This window comes from Myotis myotis, unplaced genomic scaffold, assembly GCF_014108235.1.
Source record: "Myotis myotis isolate mMyoMyo1 unplaced genomic scaffold, mMyoMyo1.p scaffold_m19_p_7, whole genome shotgun sequence".
NCBI classification, from domain to species: domain Eukaryota; kingdom Metazoa; phylum Chordata; class Mammalia; order Chiroptera; family Vespertilionidae; genus Myotis; species Myotis myotis.
In genome coordinates this window covers 70,179,040-70,191,877 of record NW_023416379.1, presented here as the reverse complement: position 1 = coordinate 70,191,877, position 12,838 = coordinate 70,179,040, and the positions used below count along the sequence as shown (strand labels likewise).

General features: G+C 35.7%; 1 protein-coding gene across 1 annotated transcript in view; it reads right to left on the bottom strand.

The window, feature by feature from the left end:
- The window catches only part of EYS (eyes shut homolog), a 1,264,258-nt gene that overhangs the window by 1,002,508 nt on the left and 248,912 nt on the right, over positions 1–12,838 (bottom strand).

The following is a 12,838-nucleotide window of genomic DNA, read 5'->3' as shown; positions in this document are numbered from 1 at the left end:
ACTGCAGCTGCCAAGTCACTGCAGCTCAGCAGCTCCTGCGGTGAGCATCTGCCCCCTGGTGGTCATTGCACATCATAGCTACTGGTCAGACAGTTGAACAGTTGGATGGTCGCTTAGGCTTTTATATATATAGATGACCTACACATTAAATTCATTGCAGTTGCTCACTCCAGTGGCTAAGGCATGGATATGCCCTCATAAGCACATTGCTCCATCTCCTAAATAATAAATACAGACGTTTTGCTGATATATTATTATTCAATTAATGAATTTTAAAAATTGACTTTATAGAGGGAGGGAAGAAGGAAGAAAGAGAGAAATATCAATGGAAGAGAGAGACACTTCCTTTGGTTGCCTCAACATGTATCCTGTCAGGGGATTGACCCTGCAACCCAAGTATGCGCCCTGACTGGGAATTGAACTGGTGACCTTCCAACCAACTGAACCACAGTGGCCAGGGCCAATTAATGACTTTTGATCTATAACACCTATCCTTGTTACCTATTTTTAGTTTATCCTGATTGGCCCCAGGCCTTTCTTCTATTCTAAAAAAAGCACTCTCTTACAAATATATTAATGTCCTTGCTGTTTTCTTTAGTGGTATTCATCAGCTACCTCTACCTTCAAATAGGCTTATCAGTGTATGTCAAGTGCTATGTTCCCAATTTTCATGTGTACACTGATGTGAAAAAGAAAGAAAGAAAGAGAGGGGGGTGGGGAATTGGTGAGCACTGCTTTGAATGAAATCATCTTATTTGTTGGTGTCAAACTGCTAATAAACCATAATCTTTGGTGTCTGTAAAATTCTGATGCTTTCCATGAACCCTTCTTTACATACAACAGTATATGTTTAAGTTTTTCTATATTCCTCTAATCTTTAATCTTGCTAACATAACACCCTTTCATGAGGTGACCTGAGCTCCACCCACAGGCACTGAGTTCCACTCCAGATTCTAGGCTCACATGCGGTTCTGTTTGTTTTGAGATAAAACCATTACTTGTCTGAATTCTGTGCCTCCTCTAGAGCCATGAAGCCCTGCAGCCAGCTCCTTGCAGTGGTGTGCCCTAGGCTGAGGCATGGCTGTCTTCACAGGTATGGTGTGAAAATGCAAACATGAAGTTAACCAATGCTCATTTATCTCTCTTTAATTTACCAAAATGAGAATTGAAAGACTTTGACAAAACATAGAGTTGCAATGCAAAAATAAGGCCAGTGACAGACAATAAATTGTTAATAAAAATAAATGCAGAGGTAAGAGAGAAAGAGAGAGAGAATGACCTAACTAACTTTTAACAACACAGGAAGAACAGCAGTCTTAGGAGATCTCTATCAAGTCAGGATCTTTCATCTTCATGTTTAAGCACATTTTACTCCTGTATTTTTCACATACCCTTTCTCCCGCTGAGGGAGATATTGTTACTTCTACACATGTGGTTGGTAGCCTTTCCTATTTTGGGGGGATCTTCCTCTATTACATCTTCCTCCGTCGCTTGGGTCTTCAAAATTCCCTTTTTTACCATTTTCTCTTATCAGTATTTAAAATATTCTTTCTTAAAACAAAACATTTCCCATTATTTTCTATTTTTTATTCTCTTTCTCCAATTGTCACCAAGCTTCTTAAATATTTATTTGTAGCCATTTCCTTGTTTCTATTCAATTTCAGTCACACAATACGTAACTTGTGCCCCAAGCTCTACAGAAATTACGCCGATGTTATAGGATATTAAAGATAGGTAGATCCAACTTGTCCTCTTGGAGTCCCGTCCTACTTCATGTTGAGGTGGCATTTTCTGGTGTAGATTCCTGTCTCTGACTGCAAGTGCACTCTTCCCTTGCCTACACTTTTCACTGTGTTTCTCCTTTAGGAGCCTCCTGATGTAGCTTCCCTTATTCTACTGACATCTTAAATACTGACTTGCCTCTGCTTTTGCCGTGGACCCTCTGAATGTCCCAAGAATGCCTCCAATTCAACGTATTCCAAATGAAGACTTCACCTATCTGACCAAATGTTTGCTTTCTGATTCTGTTTCTCCAAAATGATACCAGTTCTATCCGTAGTGTCCAGCCAGAAACCTGACATTTCCACTCAGTACCTCACTTTCATTAATGAAACACGAATGCTTTACACATTTGGTAATTTCACCTTTATTTTGATAAACATATGAGGTCAGCACAATTCTTAAATATCTTCCTAATCCACTTTTCTCCACCCACCATTGCAAATACCTATTTCCAACATCAAATCTTTCTTAAATATGAAAACAGCTTTCTAACTAGCATCCCTGCCTTGGATCTTATCCACCTACCAATTCATTCTGTATCCTAAAGCCAGATGTACCTTTTCCCCACAGCATAAAAGTCCAATCCCCTTAACATGTTTGGCAAGATTTTGGATAATCTTTGTCCTGATTAGATCTCTAGTCTTATGTCATGTCACTCCCTCTCAATCTACACTAGAAGGCACCCACATACCCACAAGCACTCACCTTTGGACTAAAAAACAAACAAAAAAACACACAAAATCTTCCTTAAATATTCTAAGTATTACTCTCACTCCTGTTTCTAGGCTGTTCCCATGCTTCCTCCTTAGCTATAAATAGGTTACTAACATTTTGGCCAATTCTTACTCATGCCTGTGTGCTAGTCTAGCGGACACATTTTAAGAAGTCTTCTCTTTCTTGGAAGGAAATCTGGGTGAAGCCCTTTTCCTTTGTGTTATCTCTGTACTTTTTATGCATCTCATGGCATCAATCCGTTCCATAGGACTATTTCTCCCAGGACTTTTTGAAGCTTAATTTACAAATATAATACTTAGAGGCTTAAATATGATGATTTGACATATGTATACATTGTGCAAAGTTGACCACAAACAAGTTAACACATCCATCACCTCGCAAAGTTACATTTTTGATGAAAATGTTTTACTTTCTTAGCAAATATTAAGTATACAACATTATTAACTATACTCACCATACTGTACATTAAATCCTCAGAACTTACTCATTTTATAACTGAAAACATACCCCTTTTGACCAACATTCCCACAGCCCCTAGCCACCACCAGTCTACTATCTGTTTCTACGAATGTAACTTATTTTTGTTTTAAGAAACTACATATAAGTGATATCATGATTTATTTTTTTCTGTCTGTTTATTTCACTTAGCATAATGCCCTCCAGTTTGACCCTTGGTATCACAAATATCAGGATTTTCTTATTTTCTGGCTAAATAATATTCCATTGTAGTATTATTCACAATAGCTAAGATATGAAAACAACCTGAATGTCTGTGGATGAATGAACAGAGAAAAAAAATGTGGTATGTATATACTATGTATTATTATTCTGTTGGTTTCTATAAGTTTTTGTGTACCTGTCTGTATCTCCCAAACAATTGTAAAATAAACCCTTTTCTCTATTACTCACTATTTATTTCTCTATGCCTACCACCATTCATGACAATAAATATTTACTAAATACATAATCATCAAAATAATGTAAGGGTAAAAATGGAAATACTATTTAAATAAATGGTGAGAAATTACATATAAACGTATTTATCACTTCTTTATTACAGAATTTATGATTAAAATAACATTTAATCTCTTAACTGACTTATTTAGGAAAAATGATCATTCATTTACCTCTGTTGGACCCGTTGCTTAGTTTTTCATTATAACAAAGTCTTTATCAGTGCCATATCAAAGCAATAAACAAGTTTATAATGGATTCAATTATGAGTAAATATATAAAATAGGTATCACTGACTAAAAATATATAATGAGTGCAATTTAGAAATGTTTGCAAAACATAATTTTAAAAAATTTCAAAGCCACTCTGGAAATAAAAAGAGTTATTAATACCTTAACTACCAACCAGGAACTTTCATTTTCAACCCACTTGATATCAGGAGATTCAATTGAGATAGAATCACAAAATTAAAAATACATAAAGATTTTAAAAATAATCAACATGGAAATATTCTGTATTACGAATGGGTTTCGGGGGAAATGGTGGTTGTGTTGAGAGAGCCTCTGTATCTCCATCTAAAATCAGACTGTCCAACTAGATAATGAAACCAAAACCCAAGTGCAAAATTTGGTGGCACTGTCTCCACATGAAGATATATACACACAACAACTTTTGTAAATATCCACAAGAACTAAGAGCTATATGAGCTCAAGAATAAGACCTATATGCCACGTTCATCTGTTCAAGCGTTAACCAAAAAAATAGTGAATCTTATGGATCATAAGACAAGAGAATCCCCAAATAGTTGTCATACATTCACTGTAAAGCACAAGAAGCCAACATAAAAACAACAGTGAAGCTTAGGAGAAGGTTTGTTTATTACTAAAATGGGTGAGTACAGGGAAGAGTAGTCAAAACTTCTTCAAAGAAGTGTAGCTACGTAAACTCATAAAACTGAATGGACATAGCTCTCTTCCCAAACAGGAGGCCCCCACACTGGGGAGAACTGTTCCAAGTTGAATAGAAATTAAGCAGCATAGGGACAATATAGGTGAATGGAGGAGAAAATCAAACATCATTGGAAGAGGTGAAGAGACATAATAAATGTGTGCAGGCAAGCCACCACATATTAGAACAATACATAACAACAAAACAACACTCCCCTCTCTGCCAGGGGAAAAAAAACAAACAAAAAACAAACTAAGAAGAAACCCCATAAGTGAGAAAAATTAGCCTAAATCAATTATCTTTCTAAATGTCCATAAAGACTATTAACACATGGAAATGAGCAACACAAAAGTATCAAGGTCAACTCAAATATGAAGTTCTTATAAGAAAAACAATAAGGAATATAATAATATCATTGCAGAAAATGAGTTTCTAAAATAATAAAAGCAAATGACAAAGACATTGTCAAAGAATTAGATCAAATTTGCAATGTATGCTTTTAAAATATGCTAGAAGACATTCAGAAAATAAAACCTATGAATAAACAAAATATATGCAGATTAGAAAACTCCATAATGAGATCACAGAACTAAAGAAAGAATCAGTAAAATAAAGATTTCCTTTAAGAACATAAAAAAAGAATGAACACAACAGACAATTGCTTAGTATAATTAGGAGATAAAAAATATTAAACAAAAAGGAAATTTAAAAAGACATACAAAGAATTTGAGAGTCATAAACACACATTGAAACTAAGCAAATAAGATTCAGTGTGTGAATTAAGAATTCCTTGAAAAAAAAATTAAGGAAAACAAATTACATCATAAACTATAATTCAAGAAAACTATTGAAAAAAAGAGGTGTTTTGAAATAACACAGAAAAATCACAAAATATAGGCAAAACAATCAAAGTCAAGACATATTCAAGTAAAATTATTACACTTTAAGGGAAATATATCTTTTGTGCCTGTGGGGGTGGGGTGGAGAAAGCAGCAAGTAATATATATTGTAAAGAAAATTAGATTGACATCAGACTTTTCAGTAGCAATATTATGTCAGAAGAGAAGAAAATATTTAAATATTTAAGAAAATTTAACATATTTAAGAAAAAAAGAGAAAATATAAACCAAGGCTTTTATGCCAAACAAAACTTACTCTAAAGAATAAGGGACACAGATCTACAGATTTATCAACACACAAAAATGCAAATATTATTCTCGTGAGTTATCCTTGTGAAATCTCTAAAGTATAAGCCTTAGACAGCCGATATGACTGGAGAAACATCAGCATGATAACAGATGGTAAGCACTATACATATATACTTGTAGGAATAAGACTAAAAGAAGGATAAAAAGCAAAGTGCATTGCATTCATTGTCAGTAATAGGTTTAGAATATAGAGACACAGTACAAAAAATTGCCAAAGATGATGGTGGGACCTCAATACATTTGAAAACAAAAGAAATATTCATACAAGATTATTCTAATAACTAAGACATAGAGAAGAATTTCAGTAATTCCTTACACAGGAGTAAATTCAAGTGGTATTAAAATCACATGATATAATGCAAGTATAATTATACTAAAATCACTGTCTAATAAAATGTATATAATTTTCAGTTCATGTTGTAGTTCTCACACAATGTTCTTGTTATCTTCAGTATATTTGTAGGAGGATTTAGAAATTGCAAACATGAAATGAGTTCTTAGTCACTGTTTTGAACATTTTTGTCCCTTTTATATTGTGTTTGTATCCCACTGGGAGTTTTGGTACATTTGTCAAAAATCAAGGGTTTAAATATCTACCCACTTCTACAATGGGTAGATATTTGTGCTTTAGAGTGATTTTATGATTAGGCAAATGACTGCCTACAGGCATTCAAACATATAAAATAATTTTAGTATCACCAATAGCTTACAATACACACAAAAACAAACAAACAAACAAACAAAACAAGTTCACATTTTGAAACCAGTAAAACTTTTTAGGGGTTGAAGACACTATGTAAACATCCAAGAATGTTTAATCTATATATTTCAATTATCTCTTAGATAACTCTTTACAATAAATGTTAAAATTTATGAAATTTTCTTTATAGTCTTAGCTTTACTAAAAACTTTTAAAAGAACAAAACAGAGAAATAAATATTTTATTAATAATCTCAGAGTGCATTGTCTAAATATTATTTTGTAAGTCCCTGTTTTAATTCAAATGTCTGTTATGATGTCACCTCCATAGAACCCTACTTTCTGTAACTATGATATATATTTAGAAAATTACATGGTAAAGTAGAATCTGAGTTTTTCAGAGTCTAATATTTCTAAGGGGAATCATATAAACTCCTGGAATATTGTTAACACAGCAAGTATAACCTCTAGTGAATTGAAAAATATTATTTGAAATAAAAACTCATTTGATAGGCCTAAAATGTGTAAATATCTGGTTTTTCATCTGGCAGGCAACTATGTGAAATTATACACTTCACTTTTTACAGGCCTTGGAAGCACATTCATCAATGTCTGCTGTAGTTTTTATCTGACAGAATAAGACATTCAAACATTAAAACAGTAAATCATGTTGAATTTGAGGAAACAGAAAGTTACTTTACAGTCCAAATGACACCAACAGAACTTAAATATAAGATGTGAGCACCAGATTTTATTTTTCCTGGACAGTGTACTAGTAAATGTAGGGATGATAGATCATAACTATTATTTAAACAAATTAGATTCTCCAAATAAAAATACCTATAAAATTGAAATAAATTCAGAAATACATTTTGACATTTTTATTATGGAATTTTAAGAGCTTCATTTTTTCTTGGTAGTTAAAATTAGAAAAAAATGAACTCAAATATGTTTTTTATTTCTATCATTTTGTCAAAGTATCAAATTGTAAGTTAATATTTTACTTTTCTCATATATGCTGATCGAGTAATAATTAACACTGGACATACAAAGAATTTGATGTGTGTCAGAACTGCATATGTCTCAGAATAGTAAAATAATTTATTCCTGCAATAAATTTGAATATGCCATGGATCGCATATCATATGGTTACTTCATTAGTTTTATTTCCCTCATCAAGTCTGGCATTAAAGAAAAACAATTTCTATGTGTTTTCTTATTTTCTCTAAGTATGGTAAGGAAAGAAAATATGCAAAACAGCTAAAATGGAATGAATTAATTTGAGCTTACATAGAAATGTATATCCTAGTAGAATTTCTTATATACAAACTTATATAACACTTCAAGGACAAGTCAAATCAAGCGGTTTTTGTTTTGTTGTTTGTTGTTTTTTTCCCCATAGAAAATTATTTCTTTTTGTAGGTGGCAATAATAACAATATTACTTACCATTAATTAAACCTTTATAATATATGATGCTTTATATATATTCTTTGTAATTCAAAACAAGTTTGTGCAAAGCTATTATCATCATAATTTTAGAGATGGAAAACCTGAGACTCAGAGAACTCACTTATTGCTCATGGTTACATATCTAGAAAGCAATACAACTATGATTCAATTTTAGTTTTGTGAGTCCAAATTTGTAGAATTTACCCTCCACACTTTTGGTGAACACACAATTAGCAAATTGCTAATATATTTATATTCTCTCTTCCTCTCATCATGGTCTGACTAAGAGGCATGGTAACTACTTCTGTTGTCAGGTACCTGGGAAGCAGTATGAGATTTGTGGAGGAGAGACAGCTGTTAACCACATCTGAATAAACAGGTGTTCCTTGAAACTATCAGAAATGGGTTTTCCCATCAAGAAACACCTCTCAGATTTTCAGACTACCCTTTGGGGTTCAGCTCTACACCAGGCAGTAAACTGGGCATCAAGAATCGGGAAATAGGAGCATTAAAAAGAACAACAGGAGGTCTGGTCTACTCTAAACTAAGGTAGACATAGAAGTAAAACCACAATGATTAGTGAGTTTGTGGGTTACCAACATTTGATGTCAAGCACGAAGGCAATAGAGTCTCACACAACCCTCTGGAGCTTCTCATGTTTAATTAACAACCAGGATCTATTAGCCCTGGATCTGAGTGTGAACAAACCTACAAGTGATTAATAATTTTAACAGTCAGCTCTGTGTGGTTGTGGCCTCTGCAGAATAACATTCTCACATAAGGCTCAAATTTTTAGTCAAGGGATGCATTTATAAGATAGCTGCATGAATTAAGGTCTTAGTCTGTCACCATTAAAAAAAGAGACAAATAGGAAAGAGAGTATTCAAATCTATGCTGATGATTGCATCAGTTCTCTTATTTAACACTTAAGCTAATCATACACAGGAGAAAATGCTCTTGGTTTACGGAAAAAATTGCATGGTTTATAAAGAGAAAAAATGTGAGTAGCTAATAAAACACACGAATAAATGCATTGTTAATTTAAATTAGGTGTAAAAACAGAATTTTTAAAAAACTTCAAACATAATTACATCTTCTTAACTTTCCTAATTTCTTATTAAAATCAAAATTAAATTAGTTGTATACTGGAAGAGGCTTGTTGAGCATAAACAGAAGCTTTGTCCTTGATGGGACTTTACTCTTTTCAAAATTAATGTGCCAAGGGAACCACATTCCTTATAAATACATTTTTCAAAAGTCACAACAATTATGGCAATTCTTTTTATTTCCTTGGCTCCACCTTAAATTTAAAGTGTCTCTCGAAAATTAAAAAATCTGTCATTCTCTATTTATAAGCGAACAACTTCAAATCAATTTTTGAAATGCTTTGACATAATTTTAATGTTTCTGGAAAAAAATGAATATGTTTTTCCCTCGGATGATTCCAACTGTTGTTGTACTTTCCCTCATAATTAAACAAGCAATGCTTAATAGTTATAGATGAAAAACTGTCAGAATATTATGCCATCAGGCTTCCTGTAAACAAGGCACTTTTGTTAATTTTTAACTGATTGAGAGGGTGGTATTATTGAACTTCAATTGATTTTTCTCTTTTCTATTTTGTGCAGCCCAATGGCTGTTCTGTGTGGTATGTTATTGTAAAATGGTTTCTTAATTTTTGGAATCAGAACAGCCTTATTGTAGTCCAGCAGGTCCACATATTAATTTGCCTATATGCACTGGATGCTTGCAGTCACATTTGGAATTTTTTCTCAAACTGTTATTTCATCATTTACAGTAAACAAGTTATAAAAATAAAAATAGTAACTGATCAAAAATATTATAGTAAAACATTAAATAAAAACGTATTTGTTAAACCATCTTTCTTTAAGATATTTTCCCTACAGCTGAACTATTGAGAAAGTTATATAATACAATAGCAAAAGAGAAGATGTTAAGATTGCTAAGAAAAAAAAAGCTATTTAAATGATGCCTTGAAAAAAAATTGGAGGTCAAGGGAGTGTGACTAAATCTGATATTTAAAGTGGCCTATGTCACTGAGATTTTATGTATATGAATGAAGTTCCAAGTGTGGACTGGCTAAAATCCTAAAGCAGTAATTACCTTGGTTGTATAAAGCATGCAATGCAGGGTAATTGGTTTCTATTATAAACTAGAGGCCCAGTGCATGAAATTTGTGCACAGCGGGGGAGGTTGGAAGGGGATCCCTCAGCCTGACCTGTACCTCTCCAACCCAGGAGCTCTTGGGGGATGTCCAACTACCAGTTTAGGCCCAATCCCTGTGGGACCTCTGTCTCCTAACTGTTCACCTGCCTGCCTGCCTGATCCCCCTAACTGCCCTCCCCTGCTGGCCTGGTCACCCCTATTAACTTTTTTTTTTTAAGCTTAACCCCTTCACACACAATTGTATGTGACTTCCTTATTGGCTTCTCCCTCTCACACAATTTTTCTCTCTTCTTTATGTAACACTTTTTCCTACTGACTCATCATTTATAAACTTTTCTTTCCTCCTTTTTCTTCTGTTCCATCATCCTTCTTCCCATCTTTCTCCTACCCTCCCTCCCTCCCCACATTCCTTCTTTCCTTTATCTTTATCCCTGCCCTCCCCCCCTTTTCCTTCCTTCCCACCTTAATTTTTTTCTTCACTTCCTCCCTTGCTTTACTCCCTTCCTCATTTCTTCCCATTCTCCTTTTAAGCTCTACTGTCTCCGCTTTAAAACTTTTCTTCCCTCCCTCTTTGTCTCTCATCCTACCTTCCCCATACATTCTTCTCTACTTACTTCCACTGTTTTAATATCTATCTATCTACCTGCCTAATTATTCACTGTCATTTCTCTTTTATTTTTCTGACTCCTACTTTTAAAATGTGTCCCCAGTACACAACTATACTTGATTCTCATTATAGCTCCTATAGTTCACTCATACATCCTCATTCCTTCTTCAACTCTGTTCTCTTCTGACTCCTTTATTAAGTTCTTCCCTCCCTCCTTCTCTTCTTCCCCATTTTACACCCTCCTCCCTCACTCTTTTACTCTTTTTATAGGCTAATTAAAAATTCTATGCTTTTCGTCCTCAGTGTTGACTGCTTTCCTCCCTGGGACCTGTAGCCACCTCTGTTTGGGCACGCAGGCCCCTCTCGTACTGGCTTTGAGGGGCCAAGTGATGATGCAGCTGTGTCTTGCCTACCGTGGCCGGTGCCTCCCCCCTCTGAGTTGGGGGAGGGTCCAGCCGGCCCAGGCCAGCGTCCATCGCAGGGACCACTGTGTTATGTGCAAGCATGTGTGCATCCATGCGTGTGCGAGGCTTTTCTCCTGTTGAGAGTGCCGAAGGAGGGGAGACACGAAGGCCTTTCCCACTACCCAGCATGCCTCCTCCCATGCCTCAAGTGGCTCTCCATCCACGCCCCCTCCAAAATTCGCAGTGGACAGGAGTGCTTGCGCAGGCACGGTCGGGGCCGGCTTGTCCTTGGAGGGTGTTCTGCCCAGGATGTGAGCCCCTGACCGGGTTGGACTGGGTGGATGAATGGATGGATGGCTGGAGAAGGCCACAGTGGCTTCCCTGTGGTGTGAGGGTCACCTGTGGTCTCCACAGTGGTGGGGCCAGGTCTGCGGGGCCGGGCAGCGCAGCAAGAGGAGGCTTTGAGGTTGTGCGCTTGGTAGGATCAACCGGCATCCTGGACATCATGGGGCCTCCCTGTGTGTCTGTGGCAATGGGATCCCCGGTGGCCCATCCAGGTCTGGTGCCTTACCTCCACATCCACTCTCTGTCGTCCCACCCAGGCCCTTCCTTCGTGTTGGGTCCACACCCTCTTGATTTGTGTGTGCGACCCCTTCTGGGGGTCACTGCTGATGTGCACATCCCCTGGTCAGCATCTGCCAACCGCACCCCAAGAATTGGCCTTCTGCCATGAGGGTGTCACCCCTCAGCTCCCCCCACCTCAGGGGGGGTTGGTAGCATTCCTGGGCAGAGTGTTCTTGGATGGGTGTGGTGTCTCAGGGGTGTTTGTTGGGTGCATGCACCTGGGAGAAAAAGAGGACTCCAGTGCCAGGGGCAGGGAAGCAAGCCTCATGCAAGTCCCCCTGCTGCGCACTCAACCTCCTGCTGGTTTCTCAATATGCAAAGTGGTCGTTACTGTGACATCGTTAGGACATTTTGCATATTACCTCTTTATTATATAGATAACTGAGGGTGCAAAGTTAGGAACTCTTTGCTCTCATAAGTAAAAACTATTGCAAGGAAAATAAGTGAATCTGATAACTAACTTGTTACATACAAACATATAGAATTTCTTATTTACAAACATATTAACTCTTTGATCTGTTATATAAATTTAAGTGTTATATAAGAGTGTAGTTCATTCAATTGATTTGATGTCAAAGAGTTTGGCTTCTTATGAGAAATTCATTTTATTTAATAAAACCTGTTATAGATGCATTTCTCATAAGAAGCCAAACTCTTTGACATCAAATCAATTGAATGAGCTACACTTAATGTACCTACTGAAAAGTAAATTTATATATATGGCTCATGTTATATTTCTATTGGAAAGCACTGATAGAAAATATAAATCTACAGTGTAGGTGATGTACATCCATTTTTAGGACTATATTTTAAGATGATCTACTTTAAATTTACTTATATTTTTCTCTTATCTCCATGCTCATTTTTCCCCCCACACTGTTACTCAACAACCAGAAATTCTGACAATGTAATCCATAGTTGTTGTTGTTTTAATGGGGGTAGAAAGGCATAATTGGGGTGATAACAAAGAAAAGAGGATGGTAGAAATACCTTATTTTTTTCTATTCTCATAAAATACCAGTCTATTTATATTCACATCATCAATTAACAACAAATGGCAATGAGAAAAAGTTTTTGAAATGGGAACAGTGAAGACTCAAAATAAAGGAAGAATCTGAGAACATTGGGGTGGAAAACCCATCTCCATAATTCTATTCCCATTAGTCACCGCAAGAACATGTTTTCTCCAAGAAGCCTGAGAGAGTGAGTCACTACACCGATCATTAAGAATAGAATGAA